The 20,295-nt window shown below is 40.2% G+C and overlaps 1 pseudogene across 1 annotated transcript in view; it reads right to left on the bottom strand.

Annotated features, from left to right (window-relative positions):
• Positions 1-7,162: 7,162 nt before the first annotated feature.
• The window catches only part of LOC309795883 (RNA/RNP complex-1-interacting phosphatase-like), a 79,244-nt pseudogene continuing 66,111 nt past the window's right edge, over positions 7,163-20,295 (bottom strand). The window contains exons 6-7 of the transcript in view: positions 9,701-9,803; positions 7,163-7,327 (exon numbers count right to left, since the gene is read on the bottom strand). The product of the transcript in view is annotated as an RNA/RNP complex-1-interacting phosphatase-like (transcript). The remainder of the gene's footprint in view (positions 7,328-9,700; positions 9,804-20,295) is intronic.

Raw genomic sequence — 20,295 nt, 5'->3', positions numbered from 1 at the left:
TTATTTATTTAGGCTGCACCGGGTCTTAGTTGTGGCATTAGGGATCTTCGTTGTGGCATGCACACTTCTCACTGTGGCATGCAAACTCTTCATTGTGGCATGCATGCGGATTCTAGTTCCCTGACCAAGGATCAAACCCAGGCCCCCTGCATTGGGAGCGCAGAGTCTTACCCACTGGACCACCAGGGATGTCCCTCAGCTTCCTTTTGTGAAGTACCTATCCTTTAGCATTGCTTTGAAATGCTGCTTTTTCACGTGCTTATAATCACAGTATGCTAAATTTTAATATATAAGAAATCTTCGCTTTGCACAGTAGTGCCAGGCTGTAAACATGATCCTGCACTTTGAAACCATGCAAAGAGATCTTAATAATCAAGTGAGGGGAGGGGCTTGCCTGATGGCACAGTGGTTAAGAATCCACCTGTCAACGCAGGGGGCACAGGTTTGATCCCTGGTCAGGAAGATCCCACATGCCGTGGACCAACAATGCCCCTGCGCTCCAACTGCTGAGCCTGCGCTCTAGAGTCCGTGAGCCAAAACTACCGAGCCCACATACTCTAACTACCGAAGCCCAAACACCTAGAGCCCATGCTCTGCAACAAGAGAAGCCACCTCAATGAGAAGCCTGCGCACTGCAACAAAGAGTAGCCCCCGCTCACCGCAACTAGAGAAAGCCCACGCACAGCAACGAAGACCCAACGCAGCCAAAAATAAATAAACAAATAAATAAATATCTTTAAATAATAATAATAATCAATGGGGGAAATTACCACTCTTCCATGACAAATGTTTTGTTAAAACATTAAAAACTCTCCTACAATTATAAATGTACAAGGAAATGAAAAACTAGTAAAACTAATATTTATTTAGTACATTGAAATCCAAAGCATTTAGAAGATTTAAGAATTAAATTTCTTTCTTTGTAAAATGCTTATCAAGAGTAGTTTGACTAGTGCTTGCCTCTCTCTTCTTGTCTTGTAACATGGAGCAAGCATCTACTCTAAGTCTTGGTGAATGGTCATACTCCTTTCTAAGTTTGGATCACCTTCCAACATTTTATTCTTTGCACTTTCAATCTCACGAAATCTCTCTGAGAATTCCTTTTATGTGAAGTTATTGCTGACAGCCACTTTCCTCAGTTATGTGGATAAGCTTGCCCTCACTAAGTCCTTCTGGCTGCATATCTATACTCTTTCAAGACAGAAGTGTTAACTTTCTCATGATACGACTCCATGTATGCTCAATTTGAATTTCACTTCCAGCATTATCACTTCTCATTTATTTGCTGCACTTTCATTTTGTGGGCCAATTCTCAATTATCTTTTTTTTAATGTCACATGGGTTTATCACTGGAAGACAAGGAAGCAACACAGCTACATTCTTTGCTGTCGATGAATGAACTGAATAAGAGATGTGTAGTGACTAATTACCAACAGACTTTAAAAAGTGACATGATTGTTCATTCATGGATGCATATCCAACATGATCCAAGTTGATTCTGACAGTTTGCTTTTATGGAGGAGAGACTTTTTGGAGGAACTTCACCATTTTTACTGATGTCACCTGTTCCTTTTGTATCTATTTCTAAATTTATTAGATAGAAAGTTGTGGAAAGGGATTTCCCTGATGGTGCAGTGGTTAAGACTCTGTGCTCCCAATGCAGAGGGCCTGGGTTTGATCCCTGGTCGGGGAACAAGATCCCACATGCATGTTGCAACTAAGAGTTTGCATGCTACAACTAAGCTGGTGAGCCGCATCAAAGGAGCCCTCAAGGTGCAACTAAGACCATGGACATATATACACTACCAAACGTAAGGTAGAGAGATAGTGGGAAGCAGCCGCAGAGCAAAGGGAGATCAGCTCGGTGCTTTGTGACCGCCTGGAGGGGTGGGATGGGGAGGGTGGGAGGGAGGGAGATGCATGAGGGAAGGGATGTGGGAACAAATGTATATGTATGACTGATTCACTTTGTTATAAAGCAGAAACAAATAAAAAAATTAAAAAATTAAAAAAAGACCTGGCACAACCAAATAAATAAATAAATAAAACATAATATTTTAAGTTGTGGAAAGAAGCATCCACTACTGAAAAAAAGACTCCTGCTGCTGGAAGTTGAGAGCAAGTAACATCCATGAGGGTAAGAAAGTAACATCAAGGCTTGTCCTAGAAACAATTCCCATAATAAAAAAAAAAGAAAGCAAAAGAGAAATGTAAGTTGCAACCTGTCCCAGCCTAGCCCAGCCCAAGGAAGTTAGGAGTCAAGGAGAAGAAACTAAAAGAGAAGAGCCTTGGACCACAACATTCCCCACAAGGTACACCCAACAAACTTCACGCTACTCTTTAACCAAGTTACAAAAAGAGCTTCTGAATTCCTCCTTTTACTCCTTAAAAGCTGCTATAAGTCCACTAGTTAGACAGATATGATTTCAGAACAACTGTAATAGTTCAAACCAGATGGCTCTTTCCTTCCTAAGGATATTAATTAAATAACATATATATAGCTCTAAGTATATGATACATAAAATATAATACTCTGTAGAATAAAAGTAAATGTTAGTTAATTATATTAATGAACGTCTGTAAGAAATGTTGCAATGATTTCCCTAATGTAAGAGCCTGGGGGAGGTAAATCTGTCTTCTAGGATTTCCTCCCCAGAGCTAAGAAATTTAGGTGGCGTTTTAGCTCTCCTACACCCTCTCCACCCATCCCCACCTTCCTCTTGGGGATCGGACCTCCCCATTGGCTATCTCATATCTTTCAACTGCCTGCTTTGTCACATCATTCTCCTACCAAACCTACTACCACTTGGTAGAGTCTTGGGGTTTCCGTGGAGTTGTCATAAATAAAGTCGGATCATCACAATGGACCAGTGACCAGTGACCAGTATCCAGTGACATTTGTACTGTTCAGCTGCAGCCACTCAGACATCTTCTGGTGTTGTCTCCTCATCCCTTCTATCTGCAGGTGATGTTTCCTCTTCTTCTCTGACCATGTCAGGTAAGAAAAGAAACTTTTTAAAGTTTTTCGGCAGATTAATTTTGCCCCTAAATTTAGTAGTAGATTCAAACTAGCATGGAATAATGAGGGAAAGTATTGAACTACAAGTCTGGAGACCTAATTTCACTTTTGACTGTGGCATTTACTATCTGTGTGACTTTGGACAAATCATTGACTGTCTCACAACGCCTGATTTTTTCCTTCTCTGTTAGGTTAGGATACTACATTGGTTGATCACTCTGATCCCTTTCTTTTCTAACATTGAGCCTTAAAGGGTACCCATGTAGAAAATGATATCAGAGACTTCTCAAGAGTGTTTCAACAGAAACATAGAAAGGACAGGTGACATAGAAAACTAGCAATATATAGCAAGATGTTCCATCTCTAATGGTCTCCCTCCACTAATATTTCGACTAGTTGAAAAGAGAAAATAGGGAGAGAGGATGGAGAGTACTGGGCTGTAGGGAGGCCCAGAGTCAAATGTAAGGAACTTTAGGATCGTTTTCATCAGCCCAGACTGACAGGAACCAAGTGATAGGAAAAAATATAAGAATGAAGAGGGAAAGCATAGAGGAGCTCTCAAGTAAAACGTAGTTTGCAATGGAATGTTGATGGGAACCAAAGATTTTAAATTAAAGCAGAAACAGCATAGAGTGAATTCTGCTCAGAGCAGCGCAAAACAAAGTGGATTGTAGCAAATCCTTATTTTAACAGACTAAGGAGGAAAGTAAGCACAGAACAGGGTAGCACCAGGAAAGGCAGACTATCAGAAAAGTCATACTCAGTGTTTTTTGCTTTTATTGCCTCTCTGAATACAGTTGGCACTTGATACTTTTGAATATCAACATTTTAGAAATATGTTTTAGTAATGATGCTTCCTATATACAAGAAACCAAAGTGGTTATGTAGGGGTCTGCTTTTCAATGTTTTATTCTTTCTCATTTTTAAACTATGTAGACATATTAACAATTACAAATTTTAAATGATATCTTCTAAGTTGAATCAGAAGGACTATTTCCTTTGTGTGATATGTAGGTTCTACGGCAAGGTTGCTTTTCGTCTTTACAGTTCTTTCCCTCCTAACACAGAGAGCACATTGATCAACAGCCACCGTTCGTTTTTAGATCTTAGCTACCTAAGAAGGAAAAGAAAAAGTCAAGCCCCACATCTCTAGTTCCACATTGAGGGAATTCCCTGCCGGTCCAGTGGTTAGGACTGAACGATTTCACTGCCAGGGCCACGCGGCGTGGGAAAAAAAATCTGCATTTATCTAAAACAATATTGTGGAGTCCTTTGGATTTTCTTACATTTGAAAATCTTTTTTAATTGGATTCAAGTGATGATGGTTTTTCTAGGTTTTGGGATGTCATCTTCTTGGATGTTGAAGATGATTATAATCTAAGTTCTAGGAAAAATACAAAAACCTTCTTGATACTTTTTAAGCTTCCTTTCTGCTTATGATATATTTCTATTCTTTGAAATATATATTTCTACCAGGCTTAATACCTGTTACTTGCTGGGTAAAAATATGAATGAGCACAATAATGAAATACTTTTACACTTATTATTTGGCTGTCTGCTTTATACCAGTTTCAGCTGAAATACTTGTCTATATATAATTTGCCTACCTATACATTCACATTGATTGAATTTTGTTGCTTGTTATGCATTTTTACTAATATATCTTTAATTCTTTGAAAGGTCTTGATCAATCCAAACGTCCCGACGTGATGAAAGCCAAAGATACCAGAGCCATTCATCTTAACATGAATCAGGTACAGGAAAAGCCAAGTGTCCTAAAGGTTCCCTCTGATCAACCCAGGAAGAACAAACATAAAGCCTCTGAGCCTATCAGTGGTGCTCCCAAGGCCAAAATCCAGCCAAAGAATCCAGAGTGCCTGTTAGGGGGAGAAGTGGTTCCATGCAATGCTGCAGTCTGTGACAGGTCTCCTGTGAACACAGCCAGGCATTCTAAAGGCAAACCTCAGAAAACTGCATCCAGAAAGATCAGCAAAACTAAGAGTCATGGGCAGGAAAAGACCACAAGGGCCAGGGGAAGAAAGAAGGCTGAAGAGAATAAGCAGTTAGGGAACAAAGTCATGGCAGAAGAGAAGCCAACAATTTCAAAGATGAAGCGGAAGGAACACCAAACTGAGCTTATCCAAGAGAGCTTTAAAAAGCCCCGAACCTCCCTAGGTATGTGCATGCTGGAGTCTGTGAAGGTTTTTCATGCACTGGGGGAGAAGAATGACAAGAAAACTGGGCTCTCTTCCTGTCGGGTCTTGGGAAATTCAAGCAACCCTAAAGACCCCCAGTCACCCCCACCAAGCCAGCCATGGCAGCATACCCCTCGTGAGGGTAAGAGCCCTGAGAAACCTCAAGTCAAAACCCAGAAACCAGACAGCAGTGCTGAAAAAGAGTTTCCATCTCCATCCCAGTATCACTTGCCTCCTCGTGGGAAGGTCAAGTTGCTACCTCTGCCTTTTTCTGCCTGGGACAAGCCTCAAGCTCGACCTGCTCCTCGGAGGCCACAGTCTCTGGTCTCACATCTGCCTACTGAGGCGGACCGTGCCCAGTCTGCCTCTCCTAACTCAGCTCAACCTGCTGTAGCCAGTTCATCCCAGCCAGCTCCTGCCTCTTTGCCAGGTCCTGCCAAACCAGCTCAGCCAACTGTGACCAACCCAACCCATCCAGGTTGGACCGACCATACCCAGCCTAGTGTCCCTCAGTCTGTTGCTCCTAGGCCTGCACCCTACAAAACTTCATCTTGTGCCTCTCTCCAGCGGGAGCCAGTTCCCCCTGCTGTGACTAAGTGCCACTCCCCACCCAAGCTCCAAACCGCATTTCTACTCCAAGACTTCAGCAAGCAACGAAGACCATGGAGGGAACCCAACGTTTCTGAGCCAGTCATGTCAAAGCCCATCGAACAAGAGCACAGACCAGAGCGGGAGGCCATGAAGAGGCGGGCTCAACAAGAACGTGTGAATGCTGCCAAATACACCTCTTTGGGGAAACTGCAGTTTTTCACTGAGAGGCAAAAAGAAATGGAAATTGCTTACTACTACGGATATTTATAGTAAGAGCTGCTAGGAATGTTGGTGCCGCCTGGGGTACCAGCTGTTCTTCCTTATATAAATAAGATAGGTATAAATTGCTCTATTTATTTTGATTTATTTTAAAACAATAAAACTGAATAAGTAAATATAATAGAATTAATAGATGAGTAATAAACCTTTTGAATTTTGAGATGCTGATAACTGTGGGGTGCGCTTTTTTTGTTTGGTTTTGTTTTTGATGGGGTTGGAATCAAAGTCTGCATGAGAAAGGAAGGACTGAAAGTCGGATGGGAGAATGAAGGAAAGGGGAGGAAAGGGGTAAAAAGTGAGGAAAGAGGAAGGAACGTGGCCCAGGGCCAGGATGGTTGAGATTCCTGTATTATGAAAAGAAGCAGGAGTGAGGGTGAAAGGGCAGAAGTGAAAAGCAGGGTCAGAGGTCAGGGTTGAAAGAACAAAATGTGAGTAGAGCTGAAGATGATGGAAGGTGAGTCTAGGTTTACTAGAAGAAATAGAAAAAGTCTCTTGGGGAGGTTGGCCTTAAGTCTCACAACCACCACAGAGGTATTTAAGAAAACAAGAGGTTCAGGACACATGTCTGAAAGGTTTGAGTTGCCTTATGCAGGTGTGATTATAGTGGGGGTATAGGGAAATCTCCCAGAGAGGTGGCTAGGGCTCAGAGTTATCCTAGGGGCAGCTGACGATAGGGGCAGGGCCAAGGGAAGTGCTGCATCAGGAGGGAAACGAATAGGGCCTGGAATGCAAATCACAATATACTCAACACCTAAGCACCAGGGCAGCTAATGCACTATTCAGTTAAGCCTGGCAACGACAGGCAAGGCCAGTATTCCTGTGCCACTTCACTTAGGAGAGGTGCAGCAAAGGGCTGAGGTCACATCACATGTGGAGGTACAAGGCCTCAATTTGAGGCCCAAATGCCTCTGAAGTCCTCAATATTTGCAAGTGCCTGCAGGCATCCAACGTGGCTTTCAGAGCACAGCATGCTGAGGTTACTGGTGGATGAGATCAAGCTTCTGCACAGGCGTAAGTATTAACTTGAGGGGCTTCCTTCATTGATCAGGGGGCGTGCCACCTTCTGAAAACATCACCATCAACTGAAACACACGAGAAAAATCCGCCGGAAGCATCCACTGTCGTGGGTGAGAGCGGTGGGGACACGGGCACAGGACAACGGCTCCAACAGCCAAAGGACGCAGGCGCCCAGCGGTTCAGGGGCTCCCTGAGAGGCCTCGTGGGGCAGCTCGAGGGAGTAAGGCTGGGAGATAGTGGCAGGAGTGGGCGTCAAAAGGAATGACGTGGGGAGAAGGGAGAGATGGCGGCTTGAACAGTGGATAGTGGATAGTGAAAATGGGAAAACTGGCAATATTCATTTTCAAAATTATTTTTTTGAGATGTTATTCACATGCCATAAAATTCACCCTCTGAGACTGCAAATTCAGTGCCATTTCGTACATTCTCAAGCCTATGCAACCATCACCGTCATCTAACCCATCACGTATTCATCACTCCAAAAAGAAGCCCCTGTAACCATCAGCTGGCCCTCTTCATCCCCTCCTCCTTCAGTCCCTGCAACCATTCATTTCCTTTCTGTCGCTATGGTTTGGCCTTTTCTGGACATTTCATGAAATAATACAAATGTGACCACTGTGTGGGGCTTCTCTCACTTAGCATAAGGTTTTCAAGTTCGTCCATGTCGTAGCACGTGTCGGTACTTCATTCCTTTTTATGACTGTGTAATATTTCACATATACACCACATTTAAAATATCCATTCATCCATTGATGGGCATTTCGGGTTTTTACACTAATAATCTCCATTTATTGACAGTTGATTCTGTGCCAGGCAGCACCAGGCTAAGTTACTGACCTTATTTCACAGATAAAGAGGCCTGGAGAGTGTAAAGAGTTTGCCCAAGATTAAGAGCTAGTAACTGGGGGAACTGGGGTTTGAACACAGGTGACCTTCAGAGGTAATAAATTCACATGACAGAACATTAGAAAAGGTACACAAGGGTATTCAATGAAAAGTCATCCTTTTTCCCACGTTCCCCAGCCACACATTTCCCTCCTCAGATGCATCTGCTTTTGCCATGCCATGGAACCTTCCAGAGAACTATTTATACCTCAACATGTATGTATCACAGTTTACGGACTAATCTGTCCCACTCATTTGAAATGTCACTTTCATGGTATAATAGGTTCTTATACGTACTTATATTACTCTTTTCAGAGCTGTCCTGACTCCTTTCTGCCTATCTTTTATGTTTGCCATTTCTCTAAAATACTTTTTATTTTCTTTTCGATTTAAAAATCTTTCCTTTTCTTGTTTGTTTCTCTTAAGGCATTATCCATTATGTTCATTCACTTGTATTATTTTATTTAATTTACTTAGTTTTGGCAGTGTTGGGTATTAGTTGCAGCACGTGGGCTCTTCATTGAAGTGCGTGGGCTCTTTCTTGTGGCTCGTGGGCTCTTTAGTTGTGACATGTGGGCTCCACAGCACGTAGGCTCAGTAGTTGCGGTGTGCAGGCTTAGCTGCCCTGCAGCATGTGGGATCTCGGTTCCTCAACCAGGGATCGAACCTGCATTCCCTGCATTGAAAGGCAGATTCTTAACCACTGGACAACCAGGGAAGTCCCCACTCTTGTATTATTTTAAATTTAATCGGCTTTTCTGAATTTTGTTTCTTTTATTTTGAATTCTGTCCTGAGTTCTATCATCTTACCTAATTCTGGTTTATGCTGTTCGTTCATCTGTTTTTTTATTATGGTAAGATGTACATAAAACAAAATGTAGTATTTCAACCATTTTCAAGCATACAGTTCATTGACATTAAAGACATTCACAATGCTGTGCAACCATCAGCACTATCCGAGTTCAAAATAATTATGTCAAGGGCTTCCCTGGTGGTGCAGTGGTTGAGAGTCCACCTGCCGATGCAGGGGAAACGGGTTCGTGCCCCAGTCCAGGAGGATCCCACATGCCGCAGAGTGGCTAGGCCCGTGAGCCATGGCCACTGAGACTGTGCATCCGGAGCTTGTGCTCTGCAATGGGAGAGGCCACAACAGTGAGAGGCCCGTGTACAGCAAAGAAAAAAATAGAAAAAAAGGAAAATCTAAACCACTAAATTCAATAATACAGGAATATAACTTTTTAAAAAATTTCTTTGGCTGTGCAGCCTGTGGGATCATAGCTCCCCAACTAGGGATTGAACCCAATCCTGCGGCATTGGAATCACAGCGTCTTAACCACTGGACCACCAGGGGAGTTCCAGGAATATAACTTTTAGAGGAGAAGTTATAAACCCCTTGGTTATATGAACTGCAGATTGTTACTAAGAAGTCATATATTTTAAAAGACTTGGAGCTTTAAATAAAGGGAGGAAGGAAGGAAGGAAGGAAGAAAGAAAAAGGACTTCCTTGGTTGTGCAGTGGATATAATATCAAAAACAAATTAATTAAATAAATTTAAAAAAGAAAAAATGCTGAAATCCACTAATTATTCAGGCTGTTATATCTCGCTATTTACAGATACATCCCTTTATAAACTTTTAGTAAAAGGTTATCTTATGTCAGAAGAAATGAATTACAAACTTTTCTCTTTTTCCAAAATTTGAGAAATTCCCCTACACTTCTACCTTCAAATTTTATAAAAACGGAAAAGTAGTGAAAAGCCTTATACTTATGTCCAATTGCATCATCTGGCCACATGCCTTCTACATCAATCAAATATCTACAAAACAACACAATGCGAGTCATTTGTAAATAAAAAGAAAAGACAATCAAGTTTTTGTAAAAAGGTCCAAATTTGCTTTACATATATCGATATAAAAATCGTAAGAAAATATCAGCACATCTAATCAATAATTATTAAAGAATGATATATACCATGACTAGAAAAAGGCATTATTCCAAGGACGAAAGGATAACACAACTGTAGAAAATCTATTAATATAATTATTTACATTAATACACCAATTTAATTAATAAATGAAAGAGAATAAAATACAAGACCTAACAGGCAGATGTTAAAAAGTTATCTGATAATATGGAACAGTCAGTTTCGGTGAAAATGCTCTGTACACTATAAACAGGAGATTTAATAGGACAGAGTATTCCTCAAGAACCAACAAATAACAAAAGAAAAATTAGTATAAATATTAACATCATATCTACAAAACCCTACCTAACCAACCATAGGAGACAAAAACTTATGAATCACCATCACTGACAGCTATTTCTCCCTCGCCCTCATCCTCAACCCACCACCAGTGCTAACAATGATACTGCTACATACCTCTAGGATCTGTCCACTTCTTTCCACTAAACTGACCACCATACCCTGGTCCAAGCCACCATTATGCCCAATTTCTACAACAGTCTCCTAACTTGTTTCCTCTCTTCCACTCTTTCTCCCTGCAGTGCATTCTCCTCTCGGTAGCAAAATGATAGGTTGAAAGTGCAATTGGGTATCTTCCACACACTCACCTTCAACAAAAAAAGTTCAATGGTTTTCTATTACTCTTAAAGTCTGAAACCTTAAACATAAGCCTGAACAATTGAGCTCCTACCCCACACTTGTAGCTCCATTATAATCACATGCTCCCCCAACAGCCCCACCTTCCTGGCCAGTTCCTCCAACACAGCATATGCTTTCCTCTTATAAGGTCTTTTGCTATTCCTTATGCTCAGAAATCTCTCCCCAACGTCCCGATCTGTTTAATACCTACTCATCCTTCAGATATCAGCTGAAACATCCCTAAATAAACCTTCTCTAATCTCCATGATGAGATCAAATCCTCCCAAAATATGCTCTCATGGTACCATGTTCCTCTCCTTGGCACTTGTCAGAGTTTTAATTCTACATGCAGACTATGAAACTCGAATACCTATTCCCACTCTGGACTGTTAGAATTCACAAAGGGCAGGTCAAGTCTCTTCACTCACAAAATTTCACAAGTCTTTTTGCTGGCACTCAGCACAGTGCTTAAATATAACAGATGCTCAATACGTATTTCCTGCATGAACAACCATAAGTTGGTACAGTGTAGCAATATCCACAGAAACATAAGGGCATAAACTCTTTGATGCAGAAGTTCCATTCTGAGTGAAGTTAACTGAGACAAAGCATATATATTCAAAGGTGCTCACACAGGAGTGTTCATTACTTTGACGTTTTATATTATAAAAAACTCCTGACTTTTATATGTTCATCAGTGAGCAAAGGAACAATGCAGCCTTAAAAACAAATAAACAAATGGGACATAATGAAACTTAAAAGCTTTGCACAGCAAAGGAAACTATAAAAAAGACGAAAAGATAACCCTCAGAATGGGAAAAATACTTGCAAACGAATCAACAGACAAAGGATTAATCACCAAAATATATAAATAGGTCATGCAGCTCAATATTGAAAAAACAAACAACCCAAACAAAAAATGGGCAGAAGGCCTAAATAGACATTTCTCCAAAGAAGACATACAGATGGTCAAGAGGCACATGAAAAGCTGTTCAACATCACTAATTATTAAACAAATGCAAATCAAAACTACATTGAAGTATCACCTCACACCGCTTAGAATGGACATCATCAGAAAAGCTACAAACACCAAATGCTGAAGAGGATGTGAAGAAAGGGAACCCTCTTGCACTGCTGGTGGGAATGTAAACTGATACAGCCACTATGGAGAACAGTATGGAGCTTCCTTAAAAACTAAAAATAGAACTACCACATGATCCAGCAATCCGACTACTGGGCATATACCCAGAGAAAACCATAATTCAAAAAGACATATGCATGCCAATGTTCAAGGCAGCACTATTCACAATAGGTAGGTCATGGAAGCCACCTAAATGCCCATCGACAGATGAAAGGACAAAGAAGATGTGGTAAGTATATACAAAGGAATATTACTCAGAGATAAAAAAGAATAAAATTGGGTCAGTTGTAGAGACGTGCATGGCCCTAAAGACTGTCATACAGAGTGAAGTAAGTCCGAAAGAGAAAAACAAATATTTTATATTAATGCATATTTGGAATCTAGAAAAATGGTACAGATGAACTGGTTTGCAAGGCAGAAATAGAGACAAAGATGTAGAGGACAAACGTATGGTCACCAAGGGGGGAAAGAGGGGCAAGGCGTGGGTCGGTGGTGGTGAGATAAATTGGAAGATTGGGATTGACATATATATACTAATACATATAAAACAGATAACTAATAAGAACCTGCTGTATAAAAAATAAATTTAAAAAATACAAAAATATATAAATAAAAATAATAAATTAATTAATTAAAATAAAAAAAGAATGAGTTTGGAAGACTGTCAAAACAGCACACAGATCACACACTCAACCCCGGAATATTGGAAAGTGGCTTATGTCTCCCACTTCGAATAACATCTGCCTGCCTCACAAGTCTCAGTCCAACTGGGCTGGCTTTGGCAACAGGACGGAGCTGGATCAGGAGCTGCTGCTGCCATATCTGGATCAAGTTCCAGTTTTGGTCTATCATTCAACACCTAGCCAGACTCGCCTAGCAACTCAGCTGAGAGGAACCAAATGGATAGCTCAAAGAATAGGCCTCACACAGCATCAGCCTAAAGGTGTTTATGACCCTGGAATAAATGGATCAGAAAAAAGAATCCAGGGGAGTTCCCTGGTGGTGCATTGGCTAAAGACTCCACACTCCCAATGCAGGGGGGCCAGGTTCATTCCCTGTTCATGGAACTAGATCCCACATGCATGACGCAACGAAGAGTTTGCATGCCATAACTAAGGAGCCCAGCGGCTGCAACTAAGACCCGGCACAAACAAACAAGAAAAAAATCAATCAATAAAATAAAACAAATATTAAAAAACAAGATCCGGGAGGGAGCAGTGGTGTGGCGTCGAGGCGGCAGTGGCTCCGGAGCATGGCGGGGCGGAGGCTCCGCCCAGGGCAGCGCCGGGCAGTGCCGGCCGGGCCAAGGAGCAAGCTCTCCCGTCTCCAGCTCTCAGCCTCACAGATCAAGATTTCACTGAGCTGCACTAGACCTCCCATCTGGGGACCCTGCCCCCTGCTCTGTGTGCTGCACGTTGGATCTGGAGCCGGGTAGATGAAAAGCTCTTGGTGCTGCAGCCAGGAGTCAGTGCTGTGCCTCTGAAGTGGCAGAGCCAACTTCAGGACACGGGTCCACAAGAGACCTCCCAGCTCCACATAATATTAAGTGGCGAAAATCTCCCAGAGATCTCCATCTCAACAGCAGCACCCAGCTTCACTCAACGACCAGCAAGCTACAGTGCTGGTCACCCTATGCCAAGCAACTAGCAAGACAGGAACACAACCCCACCCATTAGCATAGAGGCTGCCTAAAAACATAATAAGGCCACAGGCACCCCAAAACACACCACCAGACGTGGAACTGCCCACCAGAAAGACAAGATCCAGCCTCATCCACCAGAACACAGGCACTAGTTCCCCCCCACCAGGAAGCCTACACAACCCACTGAAACAACCTTAGCCACTGGGGACAGACACCAAAAACAATGGGAACTACGAGTCTGCAGCCTGCAAAAAGGAGACCCCAAACACAGGAAGATAAGCAAAATGAGAAGACAGAAAACCACACAGCAGGTGAAGGAGCAAGATCAAAACCTACGAGACCTAACAAATGAAGAGGTAATAGGCAGTCTACCTGAAAAAGAATTCAGAATAATGATAGTAAAGCTGATCCAAGATTCTATTTCCAAGATCCAAAATCTTGGAAATAGAATAGATAAAATGCAAGAAACAGTTAACAAGGACCTAGAAGAACTAAAGATGAATCAAGCATCGATTAAAAACACAATAAATGAAATGAACAATACTCTAGATCGGATCAATAGCAGAATAACTGAGGCAGAAGAACGGATAAGTGAGGTGGAAGATAAAATAGTGGAAATAACTGATGCAGAGCAAAATAAAGAAAAAAGAATGAAAAGAACAGAGGAGAGTCTCAGAGACCTCTGGGACAACATTAAACTCACCAACATTCGAATTATAGGGGTTCCAGAAGAAGAAGAGAAAACGAAAGGGACTGAGAAAATATTTGAAGAGATTATAGTTGAAAACTTCCCTAATATGGGAAAGGAAATAGTTAATCAAGTCCAGGAGGCACAGAGAGTCCCATACAATATAAATCCAAGGAGAAATACGCCAAGACACATATTAATCAAACTGTCAAAAATTAAACACAAAGAAATCATATTAAAAGCAGCAAGGGAAAAATAACACACAAGGGAATCCCCATCAGGTTAACAGCTGATCTCTCAGCAGAAACTCTACAAGCCAGAAGGGAGTGGCAGGACATAATTAAAGCGATGAAGGAGAAAAACCTGCAACCAAGATTACTCTACCCAGCAAGGATCTCATTCAGATTTGACGGAGAAATTAAAATCTTTACAGACAAGCAAAAGCTGAGAGAGTTCAGCACCACCAAACCAGCTTTACAACAAATGCTAAAGGAACTTCTATAGGCAAAAAACACAACAGAAGGAAAATACCTACAATAACGAACCCAAAACAATTAAGGAAATGGGAATAGGAACATACATATCAATAATTAGCTTAAATGTAAATGGACTAAATGCTCCCACTAAAAGACACAGATTGGCTGAAGGGATACAAAAACAAGACCCATATATACGCTGTCTACAAGAGACACACTTCAGACCTAGAGACACATACAGATTGAAAGTAAGGGGATGGAAAAAGATACTCCATGCAAATGGAAATCAAAAGAAAGCTGGAGTAGCAATTCTCATATCAGACAAAATAGACTTTAAAATAAAGACTATTAGAGGAGACAAAGAAGGGCACTACATAATGATAAAGGGATCGATCCAAGAAGAAGATATAACAATTGTAAATATTTATGCACCCAACATAGGGGCACCTCAATACATAAGGCAAATACTAACAGCCATAAAAGGGGAAATCGACAGTAACACACTCATAGTAGGGGACTTTAACACCCCACATTCACCAATGGACAGATCATCCAAAATGAAAATAAATAAGGAAACACAAGCTTTAAATGATACATTAAACAAGATGGACTTAATTGATATTTATAGGACATTCCATCCAAAAACAACAGAATACACATTTTTCTCAAGTACTCATGGAACATTCTCCAGGATAGATCATAGCTTGGGTCACAAATCAAGCCTTGGTAAATTTAAGAAAATTGAAATTGTATCAAGTATATTTTTCCGACCACAATGCTATGAGACTAGACAACAATTACAGGAAAAGATCTGTAAAAAATACAAACACGTGGAGGCTAAACAATACACTACTCAATAACGAAGTGATGATCACTGAAGAAATCAAAGAGGAAATAAAAAAATACCTAGAAACAAATGACAATGGAGACACGATGACGCAAAACCTATGGGACGCAGCAAAAGCAGTTCTAAGGGGGAAGTTTATAGCAATACAATCCCACCTTAAGAAACAGGAAACATCTCGAGTAAACAACCTGACCCTGCACCTAAAGCAATTAGAGAAAGAAGAACAAAAAATCCCCAAAGTTAGCAGAAGGAAAGAAATCATAAAGATCAGATCAGAAATAAATGAAAAAGAAATGAAGGAAACGATAGCAAAGATCAATAAAACTAAAAGCTGGTTCTTTGAGAAGATAAACAAAATTGATAAACCATTAGCCAGACTCATCCAGAAAAAAAGGGAGAAGACTCAAATCAATAGAATTAGAAATGAAAAAGGAGAAGTAACAACTGAAACTGCAGAAATACAAAAGATCATGAGAGATTACTACAAGAAACTCTATGCTAATAAAATGGACAACCTGGAAGAAATGGACAAATTCTTAGAAATGCACAACCTTACAAGACTGAATCAGGAAGAAATAGAAAATATGAATAGACTAATCACAAGCACTGAAATTGAAACTGTGATAAAAAATCTTCCAACAAACAAAAGCCCAGGACCAGATGGCTTCACAGGCGAATTCTATGAAACATTTAGAAGAGAGCTAACACCTATCCTTCTCAAACTCTTCCAAAATATAGCAGAGGGAGGAACACTCCCAAACTCATTCTACGAGGCAACCATCACTTTGATACCAAAACCAGGCAAGGATGTCACAAAGAAAGAAAACTACAGGCCAATATCACTGATGAACATAGATGCAAAAATCCTCAACAAAATACTAGCAAACAGAATCCAACAGCACATTAAAAGGATCATACACCATGATCAAGTGGGGTTTATTCCAGGAATGCAAGGATCCTTCTATATACGCAAATCAATCAATGTGATACACCATATTAACAAATTGAAGAAGAAAAACCATATGATCATCTCAATAGATGCAGAGAAAGCTTTTGAGAAAATTCAACACCCATTTATGATAAAAACCCTCCAGAAAGTAGGCATAGTTGGAACTTTCCTCAACATAATAAAGGCCATATATGACAAACCCACAGCCAACATCGTCCTCAATGGTGAAAAACTGAAACCATTTCCACTAAGATCAGGAATAAGACAAGGTTGCCCACTCTCACCACTCTTATTCAACTTAGTTTTGGAAGTTTTACCCACAGCAATTAGAGAAGAAAAGGAAATAAAAGGAATCCAAATTGGAAAAGAAGTAAAGCTGTCACTGTTTGCAGATTACATGATACTATACATAGAGAATCCTAAAGATGCTACCAGAAAACTACTAGAGCTAATCAATGAATTTGGTAAAGTAGCAGGATACAAAATTAATGCACAGAAATCTCTGGCATTCCTGTACACTAATGATGAAAAATCTAAAAGTGAAACCAAGAAAACACTCCCATTTACCATTGCAACAAAAAGAATAAAATATCTAGGAATAAACCTACCTAAGGAGATAAAAGACCTGTATGCAGAAAATTATAAGACACTGATGAAAGAAATTAAAGATGATACAAACAGATGGAGAGATATACCATACTCCTGGATTGGAAGAATCAATATTGTGAAAATGACTCTACTACCCAAAGCAATCTACAGATTCAATGCAATCCCTATCAAACTACCACTGACATTTTTCACAGAACTAGAACAAAAAATTTCAAAATTTGTTTGGAAAAACGAAAGACCCCGAATAGCCAAAGCAATCTTGAGAACGAAACTCGGAGCTGGAGGAATCAGGCTCCCTGACTTCAGACTATACTACAAAGCTACAGTAATCCAGACAGTGTGGTACTGGCACAAAAACAGAAAGATTGATCAATGGAACAGGATAGAAAGCCCAGAGATAAACACACGCACATATGGTCAACTTATCTTTGATAAAGGAGGCAGGAAGGTACAGTGGAGAAAGGACAGCCTCTTCAATAAGTGGTGCTGGGAAAACTGGACAGGGACATGTAAAAGTATGAGATTAGAGCATTCCCTAACACCATACACAAAAATAAGCTCAAAATGGATTAAAGACCTAAATGTAAGGCCAGAAACTATCAAACTCTTAGAGGAAAACATAGGCAGAACACTCTATGACATAAATCACAGCAAGATCCTTTTGGACCCACCTCCTAGAGAAATGGAAATAAAAACAAAGATAAACACATGGGACCTGATGAAACTTCAAAGCTTTTGCACAGCAAAGGAAACCATAAACAAGACCAAAAGACAACCCTCAGAATGGGAGAAAATATTTGCAAATGAAGCAACTGACAAAGGATTAATCTCCAAAATTTATAAGCAGCTCATGTAGCTCAATAGCAAAATAACAAACAACCCAATCCAAAAATGGGCAGAAGACCTAAATAGACATTTCTCCACAGAAGATATACAGACTGCCAACAAACACATGAAAGGATGCTCAACATCTTTACTCATTAGAGAAATGCAAATCAAAACTACAATGAGATATCATCTCACACCAGTCAGAATGGCCATCATCTAGAAATCTAGAAACAATAAATACTGGAGAGGCTGTGGAGAAAAGGGAACACTCTTGCACTGCTGGTGGGAATGTGAATTGGTACAGCCACTATGGAGAACAGTATGGAGGTTCCTTAGAAAACTACAAATAGAACTACCATATGACCCAGCAATCCCACTACTGGGCATATACCCTGAGAAAACCATAATTCATAAAGAGACATGTACCAAAATGTTCATTGCAGCTCTATTCACAATAGCCTGGAGATGGAAACAACCTAAGTGTCCATCATCAGATGAATGGGTAAAGAAGATGTGGCACATATATACAATGGAATATTACTCAGCCATAAAAAGAAACGAAACTGAGCTATTTGTAATGAGGTGGATAGACCCAGAGTTTGTCATACAGAGTGAAGTAAGTCAGAAGGAGAAAGACAAATACCGTATGCTAACACATATATATGGAATTTAAGAAAAAAAAATGTCATGAAGAACCTAGGGGTAAAACAGGAATAAAGACACAGACCTACTGAGAATGGACTTGGGGATATGGGGAGGGGGAAGGGTAAGCTGTGACAAAGCGAAAGAGAGGCATGGACATATATACACTACCAAACGTGAGGTAGATAGCTAGTGGGAAGCAGCCGCATAGCACAGGGAGATCAGCTTGGTGCTTTGTGACTGCCTGGAGGGGTGGGTTAGGGAGGGAGGGAGACACAAGAGGGAACGGATGTGGGAACAGATGTATATGTATGACTGATTCACTTTGTTATAAAGCAGAAACTAATTAAAAAAAATAAAAGTAAAAATAAATAAAAATAAATATTAAAAAAATAAAAAAAAAACAAGATGCGGGAGTGTGTGATCTGTATGATGGACTTTGCTTACGAGAACCCAGTTTGATTTCTGCTGTGTATGCAGATCACCTGGGCTGTACAGATGACTGGCTGATGAGATCCCTTACGTGCCCCTCCTGCATGGAGACAGTTGATGCAGCACTGCTTTTGTCCTACGAGTCTAACTGAGTCAGTGTCTCTCACCTGACTTCAAGAGAACCATAGTTTTTGGTGGTTTTGATCTTTTGTCTTTGAGCCCAAAGAGCCGGGGGTTAGGAATTAAGATCATGCATGAAAGTTTCCTAAAAATTCCTGAACGGCTGCAGATGTTGGGGAAAAGTACGTGATAGTTTAGAAATTTAGGGGGAAAAGTAGGATGCTATTTTTATGGAAAGCCTTCACCCAAGGTTTAAAAATATAATTGTATTTAGATCTTGTTATTGCTCCAGTATATAGGATTTATGTAAAGTGTTACAGCACCTATATATGTTTTAACTCTGTGTCAAGGATTAGCATAAAGACAGTGGTTGTTTTTCCTAAGTAAGATAACTTTCTGCTTCCCCCTATCCAAATTCTTTTCGGAAGTTGCTGGCATTTGAGTCAAGGTTTTACTTAAAGCTACATTTTATAACACTGGCACCAAAAAAAGTAGTTTTAATCTTATTTGCATAGTTCTTTTGTTTTTAGAGTAAACATAGAGCATTTATTTTTTACTTTATAGGAACTCCACAAGTTAAGGTCCCATCGTTCTTTTGCTGTGATTGTTGTTACTATTGATGATGCTGTTTTCTGTCTTTGCTGGTTCTTTCTAATCTACCATTTGTCCTTATTGGCATACGATCATCTCAGGGTCACAAGATGGCTGCTGTAAAACCAAGTATCATATTCTAACAAAACAAGGAGGAAGCAGAAAAAGAGTCCAAATGGTCATTTTCCTAATGCATATTTATCTTTTTTCAGAGAAAAATATCATTCTCATAAGCACAATAACACCCTTCCCCTAATTACTCATTTGCCAAAACAGACTGATATGACCATTCATAAGACAATTTATGGCAAAGAGGGGTATGATAATGATTGCCTCAGCCTAACAAGGATTTATCCACTAAAGCTGAATGCTTCACTCCTCAAAGAAATCAACACTTTTCTACATACAAAACACAAGTCTCTTGAAGAGTTCTTCATAAGAGCAGTATTGAAGAATTTGGTATGTCATAAGCACTTAAGGATTCGACATTCAACTGTAGTAGTATCCATGTTGGTTAATTTTCTTACAAGCCCCATGATGAGTTTGAGAAAAACTGAAAGAATCAGAGTATCAGGTTCTATTAAATTCTTACATGTATCTTGCTTAAGTTTTTGTTCATTTATTTATATCCAACTACCTGAAACAAATTTGGAGGAAACAAATAATGAATAAATAAGATTGAAGTCTCCAAATATTTTTATGGGAAGATGTCCACCATATATTAAATTATAAACCAGAATG

The sequence above is a fragment of the Mesoplodon mirus genome (assembly GCF_964341445.2).
Source record: "Mesoplodon mirus genome assembly, chromosome: 20".
In the NCBI taxonomy this organism is placed as follows: Eukaryota; Metazoa; Chordata; class Mammalia; order Artiodactyla; family Ziphiidae; genus Mesoplodon; species Mesoplodon mirus.
Note: the sequence above shows the minus strand (reverse complement) of the source record. Positions and strands in the feature narration are given on the sequence as shown.